General features: G+C 37.6%; 1 protein-coding gene across 3 annotated transcripts in view; it reads left to right on the top strand.

Annotated features, from left to right (window-relative positions):
• Positions 1-27,325, top strand: part of LOC757107 — a 75,092-nt gene that overhangs the window by 11,387 nt on the left and 36,380 nt on the right. Inside the window, exons 1-2 of one of the 3 annotated variants that reach the window (XM_030976918.1) lie at positions 10,157-10,856; positions 14,143-14,218. The gene's annotated coding sequence lies outside the window, so the exon portion shown is untranslated. Of the gene's footprint in view, positions 1-10,156; positions 10,916-14,142; positions 14,219-27,325 lie in introns of those variants that run through there. The other 2 variants (XM_030976917.1, XM_011685084.2) reach the window with 2 other exon arrangements.

Below are 27,325 nucleotides of genomic sequence, written 5' to 3'. Positions count from 1 at the left end.
TGGCCACCTGTCTACAGAGGCCACGTTTGTTGTTTCCCTTGAAAATGGTTTCTCATTGAATCATGTACTAAAGGAACCTGTTTACAAAGACCACCTGTCTATAAAGGCCACTTTTTGTGTTTCCCTTGGGTGGTTGCTGTAGACAGGTTTGACTGTACATGTACAGTGCTTGTGTGTATCCATAAAGAAGAATGATCTTTGATCTGAGAATGTCAGGGTTTTCTTGCGCTGATCTTGAGCTGGGGTTGCTGTTCAGGAAATCTGACTGGAAAGCAGTAACACCAGATTGCAGATATATGCAACATTCGCCTTACTGAAAAGGTAAATCTTTTGTGGCTCCTTCTTTGCTAATCTGGTTTTGGACTTTGGAGTTTATTTCAAAGGTGACTGCATAATGATCACTCAAGCCTACAGTGACTTTGCAGTTAATGGTGTATGGGTACATATAAATTATGTATATTTAATACAGAATCATAGCAGAGAATTTTTAAATAGAGCCTGTATTGGTTAAATACAGTTTCTATGTACATGTATTGTCTTAAGTCTTTAGCTATCATGCCACCCTGTATATCCCCTATAGCTATATTACTGCCCCGCCCCCTGCTTGCCTTTCATGTTTTGCTTCTTGATTTAGAAGAGACCATCAGCCTTTTCACGCAGGAGTAAATTTCATCTAAGATCCCGTTCTCACTCACTTTGTTGGAGCGCTCTAGAGCGCTCTAACTAAGACCCGTTCCTCAGGAGCGGTTCTTAGGTGAGTGAGAACGGTCAAAGTGGTCCAGGAAGTGGACTTCTGGACCGCTCCAGAAGACCACCTTCCGAGGTGGTCTTGAGGAGCGGGTCTTATTAAGAGCGGTTTGGAGTGCTCTAACGTGCAATGTGAACGGAAAGCGTACTTTGAACGGAAGTGAGCTAGTGACCTTCGGTGCGAAACATGTAGTACGGTACATACGGTTTGTATTCCGCGCGCGAAAATATTGATCTGCTGACCTGAGCTGCCATAGCAACAAGACCACTTTGACTCGTGGAGCGGTTTGAGCCATTAAAAACTGCTCGGAGTGTGTACGCTCGCAAACCGTTCTTCAAGACCCGTTCCTCTGGAGCGGTCTAACTAAGACCACTTTCAAAGTGAGTGAGAACGGGGTCTAAAGCTGTTTAGAATTGCTCTATACTGTAACTCAGTTGCTCATTCAGATAGTGATGGGGGAAGGTCGGTTTTGTCCCTGTTTTATGTAGTTCAGGTGAAGGTCGATCCCCAGAAAATACTAATCAGAGCTATCTGATTGATTGATACACATGTGTAATTTACCCATATTTCAAAAACATTATTGATCCAATGACACGGTCACAGTGACAACAGGGTCATCTGCTATGATACTGATTGGTGGTGAAGCAGATGTTATTGATCATGATGTAACCAGCAAGAACAGGGTCGGGTTGAAGGATGGATCCTTTTGGTATTTTGGACGCACTTCAGGCACCTGGGCTGCGTTTCACGAAACCTTCATAAGTACAAGTTCACCGACCTCACATTTAAATGCGTGCTAAACTTAATACACGCATTTCAATGGGATGTCGTTGGACTTGTGCTTATGACGGTTTCGTGAGACGCTGCCCAGCTGCTTAGAAACTATTGACTGAGAATCTTTCTAAGAGAAAGCTCTGTTTTGAACTGCATATTGTAGTTGATACACTGGAGTAATCCGGTTTGGAGATGAGCTTTAGATATGAAAGCCTGACAGAAGAAAGCAGAGCATTGGTCAGGTTTTGTTGATCTGTAGGAGATCCCCATTCTCCAGCAGAAGGGACTAATGACCTTGAAGAACTGACAGTTACACATTTACCATCACAAGTGAATCAGCAAATTCACAGTGATGGAATTAGTTCTTTTCACAATTAGGGTAGTGATATTGGGGGTGATGGGTAATGGGGTATTGAGGGAAATGGTCCTACATGTAGGCAGGGGCGTCGCTAGACCTTTTTCAGTGGGGGGGTGTAGAGGCTTACGATTACCGACAAAACTAGCCACCAATTACCGACAAAATTTAATGTCCGATATCGAAAAATTCAACCCTATAAACCTATGGCCGAAGGCTAAATTGTTTTTCCTATTGACTATCTTTTGTACTTGCATATGCGCAAAATGGTCATTTTCCTCGACGACATAAATATACGAATTATTTCTTCAATTTAGTCAGCATCATAGCTATATATTTTAATGCAGGCGCGGAGCTAGGATCTTATATTAGGGAGGGGCGGTAGTGAGCAAGAGAATCACTTAAAAGCGCGCTCATTAAGGGGATGTGGGTGATGGGCCTCCCGCGCAAAGCGCGGAAGCTTAGACGTTTCCTTAAATTATTAGGAAAAGAAGACGATTAATTGTACCGTTTTCGACTGATAATCCTTGGCTGAATGAAGTTCCCCTCCCCCTCCCGCGCGAAAGCTTTGGCGTTTCATTGAATTATTATAAAAAAGAAGACGATTTGCTCTACCGTTCTCGACTGTTTATCCTTTTCTGAATTCAGTTCCCCCCCCCCCTCCCGTGCAAAGCGCGGAAGCTTTGACGTTTCTTTGAATTATGAGAAAAAGCAGACGATTCCGTGTACTGTTCTCGACTCTTAATCCTTATCTGAATGAAGCTTCCCCCTCCCGCGCGAAGCGCGGAAGTTTAAACGTTTCATTAAATTATTAGAGAAAGAAGAAGATTCGTCATACCGTTTTCGACTCTTAATAAGGCCTATTCATCTGAATTCAGTTTTCCCCTCTTGCGCGAAGCGCGAAAGCGTTGACGTTTCCTCATATCATTAGAGAAAGAACACGATTCGTTGCACCGTTTTCGACTCTTAAAAAGGCCTATTCATCTGAATTCTGTTTCCCCCTCTTGCGCGAAGCGCGAAAGCGTTGACGTTTCCTCATATCATTAGAGAAAGAACACGATTCGTTGCACCGTTTTCGACTCTAAATAAGCCCTATTAATTTTGTCTGAATTCAGTTTCCCCCTCTCGCGCGAAGTGCGGAAGCTTTGACGTTTCCTTAAATTATTAGAGAAAAAACACGTTACGTTGTACCGTTTTCGACTCTAAATAAGCCCTATTAATTTTGTCTGAATTCAGTTTCTCCCTCTCGCTTTGACGTTTCCTTAAATTATTAGAGAAAGAAGACGATTCGTTGTACCGTTTTCGACTCTGAATAAGCCCTATTAATTTTGTCTGAATTCAGTTTCCCTCTCTCGCGCAAAGCGCGAAAGCTTTATCATTTCCTCAAATTATTAGAGATAGAACACGGTTCGTTGTACCGTTTTTTACTCTAAATAAGCCCTATTCATCTCAATTCAGTTTCCCCCTCTCGCGCAAAGCGCGAAAACTTTGACGTTTCCTCAAATTATTAGAGAAAAAACACGATACGTTGTACCGTTTTCGACTTTAAATAAGCCCTATTAATTTTGTCTGAATTCAGTTTCTCCCTCTCGCTTTGACGTTTCCTTAAATTATTAGAGAAAGAAGACGATTCGTTGTACCGTTCTCGACTCGTCTAAATGAAGTATTCCCCTTCCGCGCGAAGCGCGGAATTTTTGGCGTTTCATTACAATATAGAGATAGAAAGACGATTCCTCGTACCGTTTTCTAATCTTATTAAGCCCTATTCATCTTAATTCAGTTTCCCCCTTTCGCGCAAAGCGCGAAAGCTTTGACGTTTCCTCAAATTACAAGAGAAAGAACACGATTCGTCGTTCCGTTCTCGAGTCGTTTAAATGAAGTTGTTCCCCTTCCGCGCAAAGCGCGGAATTTTTGGCGTTTGATCACAATACAGGCACAATATATAGAAAGGAAGACGATTCCTCGTACCGTTTTCGAATCTTATTAAGCCCTATTCATCTGAATTCAGTTTCCCCCTCTCGCGCGAAGCGCGGAAGCTTTGACGTTTCCTTAAATTATTAGAGATAGAAGACGATTCGTTGTACCGTTCTCGACTCGTCTAAATGAAGTTTCACCTTCCGCGCGAAGCGCGGAATTTTTGGCCTTTCATCACAGTATAAAGAAAGGAAGACGATTCGTCGTACCGTTGTTGACTCTTAAACTTTGTTTCAATTTAGTTTCCCCGAAATTTTTCAACCTCTGATTTCTTTAGCTGAACTTATAGGAAAGTGAAACTTCGAGAAAATACAAATATTGTAGTTGTAGTCACTCTCGAAATGGTCACAGCGGATAAGAAGTCACAGTTCGTAGGGAAAAAAACTTGTCGGCCGACCGACAATATACATCTCACCGACTTCAAACTTCTGCATTGATATAGTACACGAGGATCGAGCAAGAATACCGACACAGCTGACCCGACACAGCAACATATTTACCCGGGTCTTTCTTGCTCCCTCGACGAGACGACTCCACCAGACAACCCCTTCTCTCTTTTACTCCCACTCCTCCTCTCTCAGACTCTTATCTCCCCTCTCTCTCCTCTCTTTCATCCCCCGTTTTTTTTGTTTCCCTTTCACTCTTTTTTCTTCTTTTTCCTTTTCTTTCTTTTCTTTCTTTTCCTTTCTTTCCTCTCCTCCCTCTTTTTCTTTTTTCTCTTTCTTTCTTCTCTTTTCTTTCCTTTCTTTTCCTTTCTTTCCTTTCTTTTCCTTTCTTTCTTTTCTTTTCCTTTTCTTTTTTTTTTTCTTTTCTTTTCCTTTTCTTTTCTTCTTTTCTTTCCCTTTCCCTCTCTTTTTTCCCTCTCTTTTTTTTCCCTCTCTTTTTTTTCCCTCCCTTTTTTTTCCCTCCCTTTTTTTTCCTTCTCTTTTTTCCCTCTTTTTTTCCCTCCCCCTTTTCTCTTTTTCCCGACGGCAGCGCAATTTTACCGACAAAATCCTGACAGGTGGGGGGGTGTCGCACCCCCCACACCCCCCCTTTGGCGACGCCCCTGCATGTAGGGGGTAGAACAGTATTTGTGGAGGGATTATCCGTAGAGTTCGTTTTCAGGTCATGAAGGATAGTCAGTACAGAAATGTTAATCAAGATTTCATTTATTGTTCCATCCTAGGTTCCATGGTTTCCACTATTATCATTGTATGATAACGCATTGACTGCTGAATATACATGTAGGGTTTAATTTAGATTAAAGTCCACTGTGTAGTGTGTACACACATTTTATGACTTTGCAAGGAGGGAAGAGGTACCCCCCCCTCCCAAAAACATACATGTACATGTACATGTACGTACAGTTCATGGAGCATTATTTAATGCTAGACCTTAAAAAAAGTATGTAAATCATAGCTGGAAATAACATTTAAAGCCTGTCTGCACTAGTTTGGCCAGGAGGGATTAGACCTCCCTGCATGGTCACTGACAGGTGGTTATTTCATCAAATCAGCTGTCACTTAACATAAGAAAAAGGTGATCATGGAGGACCAACAGGTACCGCTTATGCATTGTTTGCTACATAGAGGGCGCAAGTACAGTGCAATCCCGCTTTAACATGTTTGCAGTGCATGAAAGTTTATGAACAACAAAATCCTGCTTTGATTTGGCAGCACGCTTCCTGATTTCGGAAGAAGAAGGATATCCTTTCACAGTATCCACATTTTATTATTCAACTTGATGGAGTAATCCCTTTGGTACATACATGTAAGGCCTGTCCTCATCAGCTCGAGATTGCCAAATAGCCCGCTATTTCTGATTTGGGAAATAATCTTGAAGTTACAAATCGGGTCTTCATCAGCTCGAGACTTGACCTTGAAACTCAAGCTCGAGAAATTAGCTTGAGATATTTTGCTCAGCGTTCGCGCGTATAGTGCAAGCCTTCGGGATATTTTGCTCAGCATTCGCGGATATAGTGCAAGTCTTCGGGCTGGTGAAGACGCACCGGTCAAATAGCGGGATATTTTGCAAACTAGCCCAAGATGTCTTTGGATGATCTCGACCAAATATCCTGCAAATTGCAACTTTGAGCTGATGAAGACCCAAATTAACTGGATAATTTGTGAACGGGATAGTTCAAATAGCGGGATATTTGGCGATCTCAAGCTGATGACGACAGGCCTATTGTAGCTCAGGAAGCTCAGGAAGCTGAACTGGAATGGTAGGTGATGTGGGTAACGGCAAGGAGTGCCAAGAAGTGCAGAAATGGTGTTTGGACAAAGAACTTGATTATCAATTTTTAGTAAAATATTTTAAGTCCAGTGCAAGTAAAAACCATGAGAGCCTACAGGAGGCTACATCATTCTAATGAATATGAAGGGTAAGACAACATGAAAATGCGTTATTTATCATGCTATCATACATTTAGCTATGTCATGAGCTATGTCTTTTGTTTCCTTTTAAACGTGTTTTGAGAAACCATATAAAACTGTAGGTTAAATACCTTTTTGCATCGACTGCTGAGCCTGGTAGATGGTTCCAAAACCTTATTGTTCTTGGATAGTAGGAAACCTTGGCAGCACAATACAATACAAGGCAGTAATGGCGTCATTGGGGTCGGTCACATGGGGTCGGTGTTGCGATGTTGCCCGTCTGCCATAGCTCAGAAATGGTTGCACTGTGTACACAGACCGTGTCAGAAAGCGATCTTTAACCGCAAGTGAGTGTTTTTTTGGCGGGAAAGTAATGAAAGAGAGAAAGAAATTACAGTACACAAATAAAAACAGAGAATCATAAAAGGAATAATGGGGAGAAAATGATAGAATGATACAAACAATGAATAACATAAGAGAAGTTGATAGAAGGAAGAAACAAAAATAACACAAGGAAAGACGTAAAGAGAAAGTGATAGAATGATAAAAACAAAGAATAACATAAGAGAAGGTGATAGAAGGAACTCAAGGAAGAAACAAAAATTAACATAAGGAAATACAGGAAGAGAAAGTGATTGAATGATAAAAACAAAAGAATAACATAAGGAAAGACAGAAAGAAAAAGTGATAGAATGATGCTAACGATGAATAACATAAGAGAAGGTGATGAAAGGAAGAAACAAAATTTAACATAAGGAAAGACAGAAAGAGAGAAAATAATGAACTTAATAAAGATTAGATAATGGAACGGTAGAAGAGAAGTAAAAGATAAAAATACAAAGAATAATATAAGAAAAACAGAAAGAGAAAATGATACAAGGAAAACAGAATAACATGACGAAAGGTAGAAAGAAAAAAAAAGATAAAATGATAAAAGAAGAATAACATAAGTGAATAAAGGAAAAACAAAGAATGACATAAGGAAAGACAGAGAGAGAAAATGATAAATAATAGTAAATTAAAAGATAGGAAAGAAGTGGAAAGATGGAAAAACAAAGAATAACATTTAAAAAAACAGAAAAAGAAATGACAAAAAATAACAAAATATAACAGAAGATAATAATAATAATAATAATATTTAATTTTTATATAGCGCTTAATACAAATGTCTCTAAGCACTCAATTCTGTTTTAAATTCTGCGTGAATCATTTGACCCGCTGACCTTTGCTACCCAGCAACAGGAGCAGTTTAGCTCATTTGCGCTATACTATAGCAACAAGAGCGGTCTAGCTCGTGAGTTTGAACATAAAACGAAGCGAACTTCTGGAGCGATCCACTGGATCGGTCTAGCCTTGATCGATCTAGGAATGAGTGAGAAGGGGGTCTGAGAAAGACACCTGTATGAGAGATAAAGAGAGGGAGAGAGATGCACAGAGAGAAAGTAGTCCCAAGTCTAGCAAAACATTTTTTAATCTACTCTCCAGTTCATTTTAGAAGGAGTATATATACAGAGGTCCACGTCATCTGCGTGGTAAATCCTGACAGATGATTGGACCTTTTATCTTTCTTTCTTTCCTTGGATATATGTACAGCCTGTCATCTAGTGCCGTGTTGGAAACAGGTATTGTGACCGTATATATCCATTTAATTTTCTTTTGTTCATGTAAGCTGCATGGAATAGAGAGCTGAAAGAGAGCTTAGCGCATGCACAACTTGATAATACAAGGAAGTGATTTCAGGAACTATTACAGGCATGCATGCAAATGCATGATGTATAAAACATTTGCTGTGCTCTTTTTGTTAGGCTGTATTACAGTGAGTGGAACCTGACTTTACTGCTTATTATATTGATGTATTGTATACAGAAAAAGACTTGCCATTGCATTTACAAGCAAATCATTATCACGATCCTATTTTTGTCTTTCTATATATGGTATGGTATGGTATGGTATTTATTGAATAATGCATCGCAGGATATACTGAATTACACATGGATATTCAATATTCATTGCATTTTAAAAGCATTTTAAAAACAATTGTACAATAAACTGGTATCATTTACATAATTATAAGTACATGGATATATCACATGTTTATCCTGATTTTTGTACCAAATGTACATTAAAATATTAGCAAAATTACAAACAAGAAGGAAATAGGGAATATGTACCTAAATAAAATGATAGTGAGGAAGAGAGAAGGAAAAGATGTGGAAAAAAGAGGTTAACAAGGGAGAGAGAGGTCCAGCGGGAAGGTAAAAGAGAAAGAGAGGATAAGAGACCGAGAGATATAGTGAAGAAAGAGAAAGAGCAGGAAAGAGAGCGAGATGGAGAAAGAGAGAGGAAAGAGAGAGAGAGAGAGAGAGAGAAAGAAAGAGGAAGAAAGAATCAAATTCTTGATTTATATTCTTTCTTCCTATCCATGAAACAGAAGTAGTTGATATTGTGTCGAATATGGATCCAAAAAAGTGCAGGATATGATGGTATCTCAAATTTTCTTCTTAAAAAAGTCGTCCACAAAATAGTTTCCCCTTTAACTCATATTTTTTATATATACCATTGCTAAACGGTATTGTCCCTTGTAAAATGAGACTTGCAAAGTTTATCTCAATTTTCAAAAAAAAGAAACAAAGCGGAGTTAGGAAATTATAGACCAATATCTATGTTGAAAACTTTTTCAAAATTACTTCAAAAAATTGTATATACCGTACCATTAAAGGTAATACAAAGTTTTGGTATGAGTTTTGAATTTGGTTTGAATGAACATATTGGAAGCATATGCGATTTACAATATTAATGATCGTTATTGCGATTGAAATCGAGTCTAAAGTGATGAAATGATAAATAATAAACTCTTTATCTTGTATAGCTTCCGCTCAAGACTGATATTACTTTAGCTTTGAAACAATGTTTATTGGCTACAATCGACCGATTTGCTATTCCTGTTTGGAAAATGTTCATTAGAACTGCATATTCTGAGATTTTCATGGTCGCAGCTACCATGGAATGGCCTAAGGCGCGATGTGACATATCTGAAATTTACCGGGAGCACCATTAAAAGCAGAAGTGTTTTCGGGGCTTAATTTATCAAAAAATCAACATATCAACATTTTAAAGGCTCACTGCACTACTTGTAGCTACTTGCGCCCTCTATATAACAAACAATGCCTAATCGGTGACTATTGGTCCCCCATGATCCTCTTTTTCTTATGTTAACTGAGAGCTGAGTTGATGAGATAACCACCTGTCCAGTGACCTTGCAGGGCAGTCTAATCCCTCCTGTAAACTACGGCAGATAAGCTTTAAAGAATTACTTTCCATCCAATTTTCAAAATTTCCCAAAACTTTGCATTACCTTTAAGTTCCTTACTGGATGTATTATTTTGACAGATCACCAGTTAGGTTTTCAACAAAAGCACTCAACCATGCACGCTATTTTATTATTGATTGATGAAGTAGCCAAGGCCGTCGATTATACATGTAAGTCACACACGGTTGGTATTTTTCTGGACTTCTCTAAGGCCTTTGACACTATTAGTCATGAGATTTTACTATATGAACTTGCCTATTATGGCATTCGAAGAACCGCCCTGGAGTGGTTCAAAAATGATCTTACCAACAGAACCCAATTTGTTTCTATTAATGATTGTAACTCAAGTATTGGATCAATAACTTGTGGGGTACCACAAGGCTCTTTTTGGGGCCCGCTTTTTATTATCTATATAAATGACTTCATAAATTCATCCATGGTTCTTTCTAAATTTTGCAAACGACTGAAGCATTTTCTGCTCAAATCCCAATCCTAGAATTCTTCTTGATTCCCTGAATTTTGAATTGCTTTTTGTTGTTTAATGGATACAAGCAAACAAATTGTCTGGTTTTGACTGGCGGTTAAACGGAATTGGAGATATCTGTGATGTTACAGCACTAGTAATAAACATTTGATTCTTAATGATACATGTACATGTACCCTGTTTACTCTCACTCTCTCAATGCAAAATTTTCATCTGATTAAATACACTGTAGGATAGGAGTGAACTCATTTGATATTGCTCTTTAAAAAGGATCTTTCCTTAGCACTTTACATACAGGTAAAATGAGATACCTGTTGCATCAAAGCTGTGTACACATGTATACACACCATGAACTCTGTGATAGAACAACGCTGAGCAGCTACCGGTATGTGTGCGAGTGTGTTGCCTGACTCTCTCTTTCTCTGTCTCTCTCTACCTACCTATCTATAATGGATCTGCGCAAGAGCAACGTGTGCTTAGTGGAGCATTGAGACGAAACGCTATAAAAGCCTGGTACCCGCCCACCAATGCATATCACTCTAATCTAGATAGTCAGCTGTAGTGGACCTATGCTATATCTCTCTTATTATTGACACACCATGCAGGCATGCATGCACTCTACGCAGTTCATATCAACTAATTGTTATTACTACCAATGCCTTTCATCGGGAGCTTGTGAATCCTAGCCTATATAACCTTACAGGATATAAACACAATTTTGTGCGTGTATGAGAATATCAGACTCTCATAGAGTCATAGTTTGACTCCACATCATGTGATTTTGTACTATGGTGGAATTGATCAAAACGTGTGATTGGATAATTCAGAAGCGTGGTTGATTGAGCAAGAATAGTGTACGTATGATCATGGACCCTATTGACTAGCTTTACAAGACGTGTGCATAGTTTATCAGGTAACGTTGATACCAATTTGATATTTTCTTAATAGATTACAATATTCTTTATCAGTTGTGTCAATTACACGTACTGTCAATCATTAATCCATAGTAATATCATTGTCATACTCATATTTTGTGTTGGCTATACAGTACTATGTACATAATGAATCCCTATCATTTGCTAAAGGCATTAAACTTTGCTACCACTCAAGTTGTTTATGTTTGGTGTTCAGTTTAAATAATAGGTTCAATTGTTTAGTGACTGATTGATTGTTTGATAGACATATTGATTTATTGATTACATAATATCTTGATTGACTGATAGATGATTGGTAATGTTTGCGTGCTTGATAATTGAAATTCATTATAAGATTGATAATATTGATTGAATGATTGATTTTCTTATTGATTTTCTTAGTGATTAATTTATATTGATAATTAATTTACAGATAAGATAAGGCGAAGAAGAAAAAAAAATCATTGATTATAAGATTATGTTTTTGTATAAAAAAAGAAGAAGATTTACTAGTATTGCTGGTGTTACTTGTAGTTTGTCTCACAGAGGTGTTGTTTGACTGACTGACTGATTGATTGAATGATTGGTTAGTGGATTGATATATTGAATGCTTGATTGAATGATTGGTTAGTGGATTGATATATTGAATGCTTGATTGAGTTGATTTATTAATCCACTGTTGTGCCAATCATTTAGCCACCTGGCTCATTAAATGTTTGATTATTATGCTGATCAGTTGACTCTTGATTAGAATAACTGGAATGCTCCTCAGGGAGTAGAGAATATGCACTGGAATGTACATAATAGTAATTGAATCCAGTAACCAGGGTAATAAACTAATTATACTACTTCAAGGGCTTTGGTCAGTTAATGGTCCAGTGTTTATAAGAAACAAGTCTTATTATTGTATCCCCTGGCAATATGCTGGAGGGGTACTTTAAATTTAGGGGTACTCTAACTGCCACATACCTTGAAGGATTTCTTTCAAATTTTGTATGGAGGTGTATCTTGGGCTGCGTTTAAGCTCAATTTTGAAGGCAGAATGAGCGATATGAAACGCTCATCGTAATCGCAGTTCCACGGTGTACTGTTTATGCTCACTTCTCTGGCTCCTCCAGGCAATTCTTGCTGGGTGGCCCTAATTGGTCTTGCAGCTGGATTCGCAAACCTGCACTGTGCATGCTACGTAGACCCATTAGAGGTCAGTGCGTTGACCCCATTTAAACGCGTTTGCAAATTGTAAACGCACCTTTTTGGGAGTTTACGATCAGCGATCGTGATCGCCGTTTTTCGGTGATTCTACGAAAGTGAGAAAGGACGCAACCATGTTTTAAACTAAACGCGTAACAGATGCCCGATTCTGGCCAGAAAAAGTTGAGCATAAACATGCCCTTGGTATAATCTACACATCTTTAGTGTTTGGTGATGCTGCCACCTGTGTTCGTCTATTATAGGGTCAAACGTCATATTTTGGTGGGTGTCTAGTATGCGCTCTGCAGGTCATATTTCATGACGGATTTCTTTCAAATTTAGTATGGAGTTGTATATATCTTGGTAAAATCTACACATCTTCACTTTGGGCGATGCTGCCCTCATTGTTCCGTCTTATATATGGTCAAAGGTAATATGTCTTTTGTGTGCTCCAACTGCCACATTTCTTGAAGGATTTTTTCCAAATGCTATATGGAGGTGTGTCTTGGTAAAATCTACACATCTATAGTGTTTGGTGATGCTGCCACCTGTTTCCCTTCTGTTATAGGGTCAAAGGTCATACTTTGGTGGCTGTCTTTTGTGCGCTGTGACTGCCTATTTTCTACAGAGATGCATTATACTCTAATCTACACACATATTGTTTTGGTGATACTGCTCCTAGTCTTGACAATAGTCCGAGCCACTAGTGGCGATCTCTACGTCATCCTTTTCTTTCAGGGAGGGGAGAGAGAATCTTTGTCCCACCTTCAAACATAAGGATGACACAAAAATTGCTGCCACTGCCGGGGGATACATTCGCATTGCGCGGCAATACAGATTGTAATATTTCTAGTTAATAACAGGAACTTTTACTGAATTCAGTGTTTAAAACTGAACTTAATGATTTTTTTTATTGATTGAATTTTGACCAAAATTGTATGATATTTAGCTGTACATCATCTGCTGAAAGCCAGAAAGGCATTTATCTGTATTAAGAATATACAAATTTACATATAATTTAAAAACATTATGTCCATCATGTAGCCTGCTGCTCTGAGCAGGTAACTCTTAAAAGGTAACATGTTACATTTAGACAAGCATTGCAAGTTTTTAGCATGTGAATAGTAAAAATTGTGGGGAAAATGGATTCCATTTGAAAATACCGGTATAAGGTTCATATAATATAGATACTTCTAAGCAGAAGTCGTCCCTATTTTCAAGAAGTGACGGTAGTGAATGAAAATCGCATTCACTTTGTGTGCGGATTTTCCTCACTACCGTCACTTCGTGAAAACAGTGACGAAGTGTTGTAAAAGTAACATTGCTCTTATCTATCAAAGAAGGTCATCAAAACAAATGTTGCACATTTTTGTTGTGCTGTTTTTTCACATTTTGAGATTTTTAAAATTTTTATTTGCCTGACAAATTTATTCTACTTTTAAAGGTGATACAAAGTTTTGGTATGGGGTCATGAATTTGGTTCAAATGAACATATTGGAAGCATATATGCAATTTAATAACATTCAATGATCGTTGTCGCGATTGATATCGAGTCTCAAGTGATGAAATTGTGAATAATAATCTCTTTATGTTGTATAGCGCCCTCTCAAGACTGATATTACTTTAGCATTAAAAAATGTTTCTAGACAACTATCGACCGATTTGCTATTCCTGTTTGGAAATTACATATCAGAACTACATATTCTGAGATTGTCATAATCGCAGCTACCATGGAATCGCCTTAGGCGCTATTAGAGACATTTGAAATTTACCGGGAGCACCGGTAAATATTTGATTATTCAATTTCTCGAAAGCAGAAGTGTTTCAGGGGCTAAATTTTCTAGTGCTTATAATACATCCACAGGGGCATCAAAATAGATCAAAATCGTAAAAAATAACTATCCATCCAATTTTCAACATTTCCCAAAACTTTGCATTACCTTTAATAATGTCAAAATCAAATTGCAAGCTACAATGACCACTTGCTTTTATGATTGCTCTTTCTAAACAGTTGTTTTGTTTTGTATTTCTTTAGATGTTGACCTACATTGGGAGCTGTTGGAGAAGAGTCATGAATTGTTAACCAGTTACGTGAGAGAATAGTGAATCAGGTAAGGGTCAATTTCGATTTTCAGACCTTTTTATGTCCTGCTTTATTATTTAGCTGTAGAGGCTATCAAATGATTAACATTTTTTTTTCTAGCCGCCCCCTCCCCCCAAGAAAAATAAAAAGGAAGAAAAAAGACCAAATTATATGGACAAGTACATTTGCAATATAGGACTTAAATGATGGAAAGGAGAATTTTCATGCTTCAAATCCTCAGCTTTTATTAGGTCACACATTTTTGACGTACGTGTACCTAACATTTTTTCGAGTGATAATGACAAAAAGTGAGTAAGTAAATTTTCTAGTTTCCAGGGTAATGTGTACATAGTTTAAAGGTATTACAAAGTTTTGGTATGGGGTCATGAATTTGGTTCAAATTAACATATTGGAAGCATATGCGTTCCTACAATATTCATTGATCGTTGTCGCGGTTGAAATCGAGTCTAAAGTTATGAAATTATAAATAATAAACTCTTTATGTTGTATAGCTCCCTCTCAAGGTCAAGATATTAATTTAGCTATGAAACAATGTTTCTTGACTAAATTCGACCGATTAGCTATTCCCGTTTGGAATTATATATCACAATTACATATTCTAAGATTTTCATGGTTGCAGCTACCATTGCACGGCCATAGGCGCTATTTGAAATTTATCAAAATTTACCGGGAGAACCGGTAAATTTTTATATTCAATTTTTCTCAAAAACAGAAGCGTTTTAGAGGCTAATTTTGATAGTGCTTATAATACATGCACAGGTGCATCCAAATATATCAAAATTGTAAAGATTCACTACCCACCCAATTTTCAAAATTTCCCAAAACTTTGTATTACCTTTAAAAAGCACCTAATGAAAACTGTTCAAATTTAAAGCATGAAAATTGTCTCACCTTTTATGACATCATCTTATTATGCCAACACGTGGACTTGATATCAGATAAGTATAGGACATGTTATACTGTCTTAATACACTCACTTGAAAAGAGTCGTATATTAAAGGGATCATTTCATTTGGGGTGGGAATCCACTTGTGAGTGAGTCATGTAAGGGATCATCTCATTTGGAGTGGGAATCCACTTGTGAGTGAGTCATGTAAGGGATCATCTCATTTGGAGTGGGAATCCACTTGTGAGGGAGTCATGTTAGGGATCATTTCATTTTGAGTGGTAATCCACTTGTGAGTGAGTCATGTAAGGGATCATTTCATTTTGAGTGGTAATCCACTTGTGAGTGAGTCATGTAAGGAATCATTTTATTTGGAGTGGTAATCCACTTGTGAATGAGTCATGGAAGGGATCATTTCATTTGGGGTGGGAATATACTTGTGAGTGAGTCATGTAAGGAATCATTCCATTTGGAGTGGGAATCCACTTGTGAGGGAGTCATGTAAGGGATCATTTCATTTGGAGTGGGAATCCACTTGTGAGTGAGTCATGTAAGGGATCATTCCATTTAGAGTAGTAATCCACTTGTGAGTGAGTCATGGAAGGGATCATTTCATTTGGGGTGGGAATCTACTTGTGAGTGAGTCATGTAAGGAATCATTCCATTTGAAGTGGGAATCCACTTGTGAGGGAGTCATGTAAGAGATCATTTCATTTGGAGTGGGAATCCACTTGTGAGTGAGTCATGTTAGGGATCATTTTATTTTGAGTGGGAATCCACTTGTGAGTGAGTCCTGTAAGGGATCATTCCATTTAGAGTGGTAATCCACTTGTGAGTGAGTCCTGTAAGGGATCATTCCATTTAGAGTGGTAATCCACTTGTGAGTGAGTCATGTAAGGGATCATTCCATTTAGTGTGGTAATCCACTTGTGAGTGAGTCATATTGGGATTCCATTTGGAGTGGGAATCCACCTGTGAGGGAGTCATGTAAGGGATCATTTCATTTGGAGAGGGAATCCACTTGTGAGGGAGTCATGGAAGGGATCATTTTATTTTGAGTGGGATTCCACTTGTGAGGGAGTCATGGAAGGGATCATTTCATTTTGAGTGGGAATCCACTTGTGAGTGAGTCATGTACAGTGTAAGGGATCATTTCATTTGGAGTGGAAATTCACTTGTGAGTGAGTCATGTAAGGGATCATTCCATTTGGAGTGGGAATCCACTTGTGAGGGAGTCATGTAAGGGATTATTTCATTTGGAGTGGGAATCCACTTGTGAGTGAGTCATGTAAGGGATCATCTCATTTGGAGTGGGAATCCACTTGTGAGGGAGTCATGTAAGGGATCATTTCATTTGGAGTGGGAATCCACTTGTGAGGGAGTCATGTCAGGAATCATTCTATTTAGAATGGGAATCCACTTGTGAGTGAGTCATGGAAGGGATCATTTCATTTGGAGTGGAAATCGACTTTTGTGGGAGTCATATGTTTCATTCACTGAATCATAACTGTCTATCTAATTTTCTTGGCTTTTTTCCATTGAGTTTGTTAGGCTTGATTTACCTGTATTTGGCCTAAAAATGTTGCGATCAAATTCAGGTTTTCACTCAAAAACAAAAAGAGGGTCATAAGTGCTAGAGACAAAAGCAGCACTGAATTAATCTGGCGTTTCGTAACTCTTATACAGTGTGAGTCAAAAAAAAGTTTACACTTAGAAAATTGCTAATTATTTTAAAAATCATCGATGAACATTAAATTGATATATGTCTTATGAAAGAGTGTTTTATCCCAAATCATTTGGTACAATTTTTGTGTGGTATGTGTTTACGCTTGGATGAACAGGAGACATTGTTTGCGAGAGTGCACACATCGACTTGTGCCAAAGTTGCCTATGTGATGTTTGAATAAAACAATTGGGAGTTTATTAATTCGGTCTTTGCAGATCCAAATAACATCCCTAACAAAATTAATTATGCCACACATATCAAATATCGAATATCAAATATCAACGAACATTTGTGTGCGTGTGTGTGGGTGTGTGTGACTTTGCCCTTTGCAAAAAAACTTATGCAATGCATTTCATTTGATACATTCAATCCATTCTCTCACTCCGCTAATCCCAACATAATACATACTGTAGGCATCACTTTGGCGCAAGTTGATTTTTGCACTCTCGCAAACAATGCCACCAGTTCATCCAAGGGTGAACACATACCACACAAAAATGGTACCAAATGATTTGGGATAAAACACTCTTTCATAAGATGTATAATAATTTACTGTTCATAGATGATTTTAAAAATAATTAGCAATTTTCTAGGTGTAAACTTTTTTCTGACTCGCACGGTAGTATAGTTACAAAACCAAAATGAAATGAAGAAAGAAATGCATATTATATAATTTCATAATGGTGCTGTTCTAACACCTACATGTTATATATCTAGGTGGGATAGCAATAGCACACTTTGCTGCTATTTACTTTGTTCAACAATTAACCCAGATGTCTCTGTGAACTTTGGTTATACAAAAAATGCATGCTGTACATTCATCATCATTCACATTGGCAAAGAGAAGACAATGCCATGCTATATCATTTTGTGTCGGTCACACTTTAGGGGACTTCTATTTATAAACTACATGCACATTTAAAAATGTGTTGGTAACATCTTTGAAAATCGATAACGAAAACAATGAAATCAGCCTATCATGAAAAATGGTTTGGACCTGGAAGAAATCATTGCTGAATAATTAGCATGAACCAATGAGCAGTTGGGCACCATGCATTTTCTACTGGCGTCGTTGATGTGCAGGCCAGCCATTGAAGTTATCGCTTCTTCTCTCCCTGGCTTCAAATTCTCTTTCTCTTCTTCCTAATTCCATGCACTTTAATGCACATTGCAATTTACAACAATGTTGTGTTAGGTGATTTTGGTTCTTTAATACCAGCACATTTTCATGTAATTTACCAACATGTGTTTGGTACAAAATGTTGCTTTAGCATAATGTAGTAGCACAATATGCTCAATAGTAGGAATTCATATCTTTATCACATACATGTACATGTACATGTAGAGGTACTGTACATGTAGAAGCAATTGTAAGGATATACATTAATCATAATCATATGCTAATGAATTCCTCTCTCATATTATTTCAGATTATCAATGTTTGAAATGACTCTGTGGCCATTTCCTCATAAAACTACATGTACATATATGCATATCATTTATTACGAATGAAAACAGAAAAATCTAAACAAAATAACCATCTCAAAATTCAATGCTGGAAAAGGGTTCAATCCGCCCAAATTCTTGTAGATGTATTTAATTGTACATCTAGAGACAAGGCCTTTCTCTCTCCAAACAGACGATACATCTTACATGTACATGTGTAGTGTGAATAAATCACATTGTCTATCTTTGAAAATATCAAATCATATTTATAGTTTGATCCTATATGGAACAAGGTATTCAGTGAGATGGGGGAAACAAAAAACTAAAACCAACCTTGGTTACATGTACCTCTGGTAAGGCATTAATCCTCATTACCAAGTCCGTCGAGGAGGACCTAAATCCGGCGGCCGTCTGGTTGCTTACTAACAAGCATTTATGCTTTCTTAGCATTCAGGTAGAAATAACCTCCACTAAAAACCACTTAAGATATTTAATCATAACTGATTCAATCAGAGCTTGTTATATTCGCGCCTTGTTTCTTTTACTTTCTGTTTATATTGTTCAATTTCGGCTTTCTGTTTCATTGAGTATGGCTCTTTTCATGAAAGTGTATGTGAACTCTGTGGCACCCCCAGGGCTAATAATTAAAAGTCATATACATTAGCTAATCTATATTTGATGATTCAGGAACATACATGTACTTTTACCAGAGACAACAGCATAAGTATTGATTGAATGAAAATAATTGTTACTTTGTACATGGATATGTTCTATTAAAATGAATACCGGGTATCCATGTGTGTGTTACACATACTTGTACGTTTGTTTGAAATGTCAATAATATTACATTCTCCACATGTATGTTTTTGCAGCGATCAAACACAGGGATGTGTACTTTTGTGCATTTTCCGTTAAAACATACATCATGTTATATCACAATCAATAGGAGAAAGACTTATATTAAATTTTATATATGTATGCTATGGTTTATTTTGTTCTGCTTGCCATTATAATTATTCTTCTACACAAGCCAGCTGTTACTCTTCCAGGTGCCTTAAATGACAATAATTGGATTTATTTCTTTGAATGACAATTCATATCTGTGATATTGAAAATGGAGTTACATCTGTTATTGTGTGGTAATTTTGACACATGTATATTTAAAATCAAAGCAGATGGTGTAGGATAATTGATATAAAGGGTGTTGCAGAAATTTGCACAATGAAAATCTCAGAGACTTATAAAAGAGCCAAAATGTTTTTAAAAATCTTAATTGAAAACTTTCCTAATAGTATGGTGGCAAAACATTTGTAAGCATATTAGAGTCATTTTTCTTTTTAAATTTAGATTTTTTACAATTTGCGGTGATTTATACACCCTACAGGTATTTGTTGTGTACAAAATCAGGGCTGCAATTTTCACTCATGTAAGGCCCATTTACACATATAAGCATGACAGCATAAGATGTAGGCCTAATAAGATGGGAGTGAAGTTTGAGGAAAATACAACAATTTGTCTTTCAAATTTTAAAGTTCTAATCAATCAAACCAATAGTTACAAACTCTGTGACATACCATTTAGGCTCTGTATTACAAGAAATCTCAAATTTCTGCTTTTACTGAATGGATGAAATCAATGCTGCCATAAATGGGGGTAGGGTGACAGAGAGTCTTTTATCATGTTCCCTTTCCCCCTTCCCTTTTCTCTTTTCTTTTTTTTTGTCATTTCCTCATATATTTTTTTCTTCTAGTAGACAGGAAAGGGGGGAGGGTGTGCCCTCCTCCCAGAGCTACATTATCTGGCAGTATAATCTGGAAATAATCCTGAAGTTAATCCCGAAGTTACAAATCAGCTCGAGGCTTGACCAGAAACTTGAAACTCGAGCTAGAGAAATCAGCTCGAGATATTTTGCTCAGCGTTCACGCATAGTGCGAGTCTTTGGGATGGTGAAGAGGCACAGGAAAAATAGCGGGATATTTTGCAAACTAGCCCAACATATCTTGGGATGATTATCTCGACCAAGTATCCCGCTAATTGCAACTTCGGGCTGATGAAGACGCAAATTAACTTGATAATTTACGATCGGGATAGTTCAAATAGCGGGATATTTGGCAATCTTGAGCTGATGAAAACAGGCCTATTGTCTGTTCTTTTATATTTTGCAGAGGAGGTTGCCTATGATTTCTTGTAAGTTGGTACCAGCAAGTCCGGCTGAATTGGCTGTCCCTGAATCTGCTGTCCTAGTGAGCCCGTATGAGGTTTCACCTTGGTACAATAGAGCAACATCCTGGTGTACGTGTAGATCTAAGAGCCTGTAAACTGATCCTCTCAGGGTTTCATTTTTCTTTTAATTTATTAGGTTTACACAATAGTACATTATCTTAAAGATATAGACCAGTTCTGGTCATGCCATTGCATTGTAAAAGAAACAATGTGGAATCGATCAGAAAAGGTTGATCATCTATATTGGTGTTTACTACGAGGTTCTGGAATCATCAAAATGATAAGAAATTTGGCCCAGTCTTGGTAAAGTTACAAGCACTGTACACAGAAAGATGTATATGGGACTATACGCGACATGTGCGCGAAATGTGCGTGACACGTGGGTGATATCGTGGTCGAGTGGTTTAAGGCGCTTGACTGGAGATTTAACTTTAAAGTGTATCACCAAAACAAGTTTTGCTTTTAATGTTAGGGGTTACGTGTGACCTTCAAATATTACTTCTACAAAGAAATATTGCATTGTAAGTATATTAGAAGGGAACAGTAAAAACTACTTTTTGAGTAGGCGAGTATTCAAATATTCAAATATTACTTCTACAAAGAACTATTGCATTGTAAGTATATTAGAAGGGAACAGTAAAAACGACTTTTTGAGTAGGCGAGTTATGGCTTGCATGAGCACTTGCAAAGAATAGGGCTTGCACAGATCAACGGTGCATTTTACCTCATGTCACCCTCCAGCACTTAGAGCAAGTATATGATCATATGATCTTGTTTGAAGAAGCTCAAGTAAGGTCACTGGTTCAGGTTACTGGTACTTCTGACTGTAGTGTCCTTGTTATCTGCTGTTCTGATTCTTCTTCGTTTTAAAGGCATCGTTTAACAATGCCAAATCTGAGATGCATGGCCCTCTGTGTTATCTGCCTCTGTGATATGGTGTAATATCGAAGCCCTAAAAAAACTGCGCTTTAAAATATCAAGTGCCTCAAAAAAGTAAAAACTTTGGGTGACCGGTTTTTACCATACTAATTCTCCCCAATAGACTACTGGGTATAGTGTAATAAAAAAACGTTGGGAAAACGGTTTTTGAAATTTTGAATTCCAATCATAGATATTTTGATAATCAGATGGGCAATCCAAAGGTTTATAATTATGATTGCAGCATGTGCTAAATCCAGGATTTTATTTAGAATCCTAGACCAAGATATCCAATTCCTCTTAAGAGTCTCTTGTACTTTGTAGATGTTTAATGGATGTGGGTACACTTGTTGATATGCTGGTGTTTTGTTACTTTTAACTTGTGGAGATGCAATTCTTTCTTTCTCTGAAGTATAGTCTTCTGTGAATCTTCAGATATGACAAGAGGTTTGGTCCTGTTACTCTTCAATGCAGATACACTTGTCGAGATATGAAGGATCCTGGTATCCATACAGTATATGACTGAGCTTCTTGAAATGCAATTCTGTTACTCCTAGAAGTTTGACTAGACTCCAGGAGATCTGTGGTCATGTTACCACTTTTGTTATGACTAAGACTCTTTGAGATGTGGTTCTGTTACGTTACCCCTTTTGACTAGACTAGTCCTAGAGACTCAATTGGGTTATGCCTTTGCAATGACTAGACCCCTGGAAATGTGGTTCTGTTACCCCTTTGATATGGCTAGACTCCTATAGAGTCAATTCTGTTATTCAATATTTGATGTGACTAGACTAGTCATAGAGAGTCAATTTGGAAGCCTTTGCTATGACTAGACCCCTGGAAATGTGGTTTTGTTACCCTTTGATATGGCTAGACTACTGGAAATGTGGTTTTGTTACCCTTTGATATGGCTAGACTCCTGGAAATGTGGTTCTGTTACCCCTTTGATATGGCTAGATTCCTGGAAATGTGGTTCTGTTACCCCTTTGATATGGCTAGACTCCTGGAAATGTGGTTCTGTTACCCCTTTGATATGACAGACTCCTGGAAATGTGGTTCTGTTACCACTTTGATATGACTAGACTCCTGGAAATGCAAAATGCCCTGTTACCCCTAGATATGACTCTCATAGACACATGGAGACATAATTCTGTCATCCCTTTGATGTGATTGGACCCTTGTTAGGGTTCTTGCTTTGTCCCATTTCTCATTTCCAGAGACCTGTACAATAGTACCATATACTGTACCTCAGGGAGTTGTGATATTTTGTCATTAAAATATAAGGTAGATTATACACATGACATGTCTCTGCACACTGTATGCAACTCTGTCTTTTGATATATATCCCCCTGGATGTAAACAAATGTCTATCCTAGTTCCTGTCTTATACAAGCTCAACCATGTTAGTCATAATAACTCTCATGTTTATTTATGAAAAAACGCTAGGTTTTATGATTTTATGGTACAATGCAAGTATAATTGTTTACATCTTGTTTTTCTAGGAATTGTGAAACCTAAGATTTATTATATTCTGATGGTTAGTCATTCCAAAGATGACACAACCCTTGTCATTCTCAGATGATGATGATGAATCTTCAGAATAATGAAAGCCTTAGAATTAAGGAGCTTGTATAATTGAAAATTTTCTTTGAAGAAAATTTCTGATTTTTTAAAAATACAGAGCAAATAGAATGGGAACTCGCAAAAAACATTTCACAGATTTGCCAAGTTGTGTTTGATTATTGCAACTTTAAAAAAAATCATAAATTTCACTCAAATTTGTAATGATCTGCTCCTATTAAAATCAACTTACCATCAGGTTGGACCTCCCTTTTGAAGGCATTGTTTAACAATGTTTCCAGTTTCACGAATCTGGGATGCATGGCCCTACGTGTTAACAGCATCTGTGATACGGTGTAATATTGAAGCCCCAATAACATTGCACTTCAAAATGATCATGAAGTGCTTAAAGGTGAAATTCAAAGAAAATCACAAATATGTCAACTAATGTATCACTAGAAACTGGTAAGCTAGCAGATGGCCATCGTATAAGTTTTAGGTCAACTACATATCGGGTGATTAATAAAAATACAAATACAACCACCTCCATATAGCAGCTGGGATATACGAGAGAATCGCTCGCCGGAAAAATAACGATGTTTTAATGACGTCACAATATGGACCAATACTGCCCAAGCAGACGACATCCCATAAAGAATGAACATAATTGCAAAGCTATTATTTGTCAAATTATAATGAGTTTAGTGTATATAAATGTAATGGCATGTCAAACATTTCAAAAGGAGATATGACCCCATTCTGATAACTAAAATCTTTTGCTTGTAAATACACAGGATAGGGGTTAATTAACAATCAAAGAAACCAGACTTTCAAATTGAAACCCCCCCCCCCCCCCGGAATGATATTGAGGACGGCATTTGTTCCCTCTTGAACCACCGAACATACCGCGGTGTGTGCAGCTGAATATACAATGGCGTCTTATTTTGTTTACAAGCGACAGATTCCTTTATTTTTGTATCGCTGCATTTGTCATCAAAATAAAAACATGCGCGGGGTTTAGAGTGAGGCAATAGATTATACATTTAGCCTGACGGTAGTGAAGAGAGAGAAAGGACTCAAGAGAAGATGAAAAACAGGCACTGAAAATGTGTGAGATGTCATGGGACATCGTCTGCTTGTGCAAATCGTGTCCATACTGTGATCTCACACATCTCAGCAGCGTTCGGAGAGCTCTTCAGGTGCTATGCCAGGGCTGTATTTAAGCATTTTGTAATTTATGATAATCATCACTTTGAATGTTTCCAAGCATTGAATTTTGATAACCTTGTTGAATCAAAGTTTCAAATTTGCAATAATGAAAATAAAGTTAGTTTTTAAAATCAATGAATATCTACTTTAAAAAAGTAAACACTCCTTTAGTGACCTGTTTTTACCACACTCAATTTCCCCAATAGACTGTAGTGTTACAAAAGCTGTTCACAACCGCTGGGAAAAAGGTTTCTGAAATTTTGAATTCCAATCATAAATATCTTGATAATCAAACATGCGATTGGCTTGTAAAATTCATGGGATTCATTTCTAAAGGTTTATAATTATGATTGCTGCATGAGCTAAATCCAGGATTTTGTTTAGAATCAGAGGCAAAGTTACCTAATACCTTTAAGTTTTATACAATAAGAGCCATGACGACTAAGAATTCTACCACACAGACTTTCCGTGTATGGGTCATGACACACATATCTATTGTGCATAAAGGACTCTTTGAATTTATTCTCGCAAGCGTTATGAATAATCGATTTAACATTACTGTGTGTTTCATGCGCTTTTATTGTAAACGTGTTATTCAGCTCTCGAGCTGCCATTTTCAGATTTCTGACTACACGTAAACCATTCAAATCAATTATTTGTTTTTTTTTCAAGTAGGAAGGTTCAATGCATTTCACCTAGTTCAGTTCATTCAATTCAATTGCAACCACGGCTGTAACTATTTATGTTCAAATAAAGCCACGGGGCAATTGTCGGAGCTCCAAATTTTAGCTGCATTTACACTGAGACCCTAAATTGTCCATTTTTCTTACATTCCAATGTTTCACTACCCGCGAGCACACACACACACAAAAAAAATCAAAATCATTAAAAATACACCGCTGGAGTTTTTATAAAAAATGCCTGCCAAAGTTTCAAAGATCTTTGCAGTCTAAATCAGGGGAAAAAGGAAACACGGGGCTCGGGGCGAAGTAGCCCCCAAAATACAAAAAATAGAGCCCCCAAAAGTCCTAAAAGAGCCCTACCAAATTTGCGTAGAGTTCAATGCAAAACAAATTAAATAGCAGTATTTTCATGCAAGTAAGCTTGAAAAGTAGCCCCCCAAAATATATGAAATAATGTTTTCCCTGGTGTAAATGCATACTTCGGCTCACTTGACTATCCTTGCTTTCGTGCTAATGCATGCAAAGTACAGTTTATTATGGGTTTTCCCAGTAATCAAAATGGTAGTTAAAAAATGGACTTTTTTTTCAAAATGGTGTGTGGGATGTGTAAATGGGCCTAACAACATAAGTTATGTATATACATGATGTATATGAGTTTGCACGGCCTTGTGATTGTTTATTGACCTAGAGCTATGTAGTCTTCCGGGACCAGGTCTTCCTTCCTGGTAACGAAGATGAAAAGGAAGTGGGGCCAATACACTGATCTATGTTGTTCCGTACCTATCGTACCTATCGGGACTCCTGCAATTTCATATAAAGTTGCACACAGCCAGACAGAGTCCCAGTGGTGATCGACCTCCGGCTTGTATTGGATTATGCATTCAGATTCCTGTAGCTTTTCGATAGGGCTTTTCTTTCACATACTTTGCCTGAAAAGGGGTGAGTAGTACTTAAAAAATTGATGGACTTAAGTCTTAGACCTACATACAAACATGCATCCGAGCACAGTTGAGACTATAGTTTGGTTACTCTAGTATGTCTGGGACCTTGTGCTGTGAGGACATTAGTAGTTTTTTTTAAGGATTTGTTTTCTTTTACACATTTGTCCAGAATAAAGGGTGAGTACCAAATATGTCCTTTGGCAAACATTTTAAAATCTATGTTTGCCACTCTCCACCAGGTTAATAGTCAGGTCAATATACGGTAAAAATCACCCCTACCCCAAAAAAATTGCCACAAAAGGTTTTTCAACGGTTTCTAGTAGTATTCGACCTCAGGAATAATATACTAAAAGTAGACCAAAATCGAAGGTTCAGAAAGCTGTTATTTTCAAGATGGCGTCCAAGATGGCCGCTGATACCTAGAAATAGCCATAAATCACTAATTATCCATCCTAGAGACATAATTCTGGTGTCTATCCCATGGTATCGGGGGTCAGAGAATCAATTGAGACAAGTAAGAATGGTTTGTAATGGTCTAGGAAACCCCCAAATCCAAGATGGCGTCCAAAATGGCCGCCATAACATAAAAAAGGCCATAAGTCACTTATTATTCATCCGAGAGACATAATTGGGGTGTCTATGCTATGGTTTTCGGGGTCATAGAATCCATTAGGATAAGTTATAATGTTAAGTAGTGGTTCAGGAAACTCCGAAATCCAATATGGCGTCCAAAGGGCCACAAAACCACTAAGATTTCTCCATAGAGGGCGCACTTTATAAACAGGAAATGAACTTATAATGTTTCTTTCTCACCCTTATGGTGTCACCGACCCCCCGCCCCTCACCAAGAAAAAGGGTCAATTCAACTAATTTTTATCTTCAATTTATCTCGAAAGCAGAAGTGTTTTAGGGGCTAAATTTTCTAGTGCTTTCAATAAATCCACAGGGGCATCCAAATATATCAAAATTGTATTACCTTTAAGTACTGTAAATAGGTACTCTGTTGGAAGAGACTCCTTGAATGATTTAGTCACTGATCATGGTGGAGCAGCTACAGCCAGAGTAATGAGAACACTATACATGTAAATAAATATGTAAATGGACATATTATTCATTATTAAATATTGATAACCTAATCAAGAAGTAGTGCTGTTTCTGTGTATTTCCACTGTAGGCATGCAACAAAACCGTGCTTTTATAGTCAGTTAGTCCTGAGTGTACAATATAGTTTGGTTTAATAATGAAGTGGGTCTGTGGGTTTGGAGCCAGAAAAGCATGAAAGGACACGTCACCTCAAAGAGTAGTGTACATGTACATTTTTAGGTATGCTGTATTAAAGATGAGATACATATTCCTGGCATTTCCTGCCTTGTGATGTACAATATTCTTAGCATGATGTAATGCCTTTTAGCATGACATGGGGGCAGCAATTGTCTTGATGATATGATGCACACTGTACCAGGCGAACTTGTATGTGTATCATGCACCAAGCCTTTAATAGTTGGAAATACTTTTTAATTCA

The sequence above is a fragment of the Strongylocentrotus purpuratus genome, unplaced genomic scaffold (assembly GCF_000002235.5).
Source record: "Strongylocentrotus purpuratus isolate Spur 01 unplaced genomic scaffold, Spur_5.0 spur5_scaffold_9, whole genome shotgun sequence".
Lineage (NCBI taxonomy): Eukaryota > Metazoa > Echinodermata > Echinoidea > Camarodonta > Strongylocentrotidae > Strongylocentrotus > Strongylocentrotus purpuratus.
This window is presented reverse-complemented; position numbering and strand designations above follow the sequence as displayed.